We start from the raw sequence: 1,173 nt of genomic DNA, 5'->3' as shown, positions 1-1,173 counted from the left end.
AACTTGATGGAACGTTTGTTGCTTTGGTGAAGTTGAAGCCTTCTTTACTTCCTCTATGGCTTTATTGAACTTCAAGTTCATGGTATCCATGTGTGAACTCAATTGAGCACCCAAGTCTGCACTAAGTTATGTCACGGAATTCACCTTATGTCGGCCTCTTCTACTAGCTTTTCGAGGTCTATCATATTGAGAGTTATGAGTAGCCATCTCTTCAATTTTTTCCCAAGTTTGGTTGTCATCAACGTCGGTGAACATGTCATTTGAACCCATGTTCAAAACATTTCTTGAATCTTCATAAAGTCCATTCCAAAATTGTTGAACTAGAAACCACTCACTAAGGCCATGGTGAGGACAAGACAGACAAACGGCCTTGAAACGCTCCCAAGCTTCATATAGTGATTCTTCATCTCATTGCTTAAATCCCGTGATTTGAGCTATAAGCATGTAGGTCTTCTCCGGTGAGTAGAACTTCTTGTAGAAAGCTAAGGCTAGCTTCTTCCATGCATCGATGCCAAGAGTAGTTTTGTCCAAACTCTTTAGCCATTGCTCTGCGGCTCCTATCAATGAAAATGGAAAGAGTACCCATCATATTTGATCTTGAGTCACACCCGTTTGAGAGATAGCTTCACAATAATCACAAAAAGTCTCCATGTGAATATGTGGATCCTCACTTGGCATCCCCTCAAATTGGCTTCTTTCAACCAATTGAATGAAAGCGGATTTCGCTATGAAGTTTCTCATTAGGTGTGTGGGTGTAGGAATACCATTGGGTAGACTAACTTCAGTAGGTACGGAATGTGATGAGAATTTTGGCATGGTTGGTTGATTTGGTGAGGGATTTTGAGGGTTAGTTTGTGGGTTGGTTTGTGGTTCCCTTGCAAATGGATTTACAAATTCAATCCCAATATCCACTATTCCTCTATCACTCAAAGAACTTGATCCCTCCGTGGTAGAAGTAGATCATCTCCCAATGATTCTAAATCCTGTTCTAATGTTTCTCAATGTTCTTTCAATTACCGGATCAATTGGTAATGTTTTACCACGATTTGATCTTCAATGCATGCAAAAGACAACCCTAGGGAAAATAATTAGCACTACCTTAAGGAACGAGGTTCCCTAAGGTTAAAACAAACAAAGTTACTACTAAAAGTACAAGATAAAATAAAAGTCATT

General features: G+C 39.5%; 1 non-coding gene across 1 annotated transcript; it reads left to right on the top strand.

The window, feature by feature from the left end:
* Window positions 1–337: 337 nt before the first annotated feature.
* Window positions 338–444, top strand: LOC141634810 (small nucleolar RNA R71). Its single transcript, XR_012539531.1, has one exon. It is a non-coding gene; the product is annotated as a small nucleolar RNA R71 (small nucleolar RNA).
* The last annotated feature ends 729 nt before the right edge of the window (window positions 445–1,173 follow it).

This window comes from Silene latifolia, chromosome Y, assembly GCF_048544455.1.
Source record: "Silene latifolia isolate original U9 population chromosome Y, ASM4854445v1, whole genome shotgun sequence".
NCBI classification, from domain to species: Eukaryota; Viridiplantae; Streptophyta; class Magnoliopsida; order Caryophyllales; family Caryophyllaceae; genus Silene; species Silene latifolia.
The sequence above is the reverse complement of the archived record's forward strand: the minus strand, read 5'-3'. Positions and strand labels throughout refer to the sequence as shown.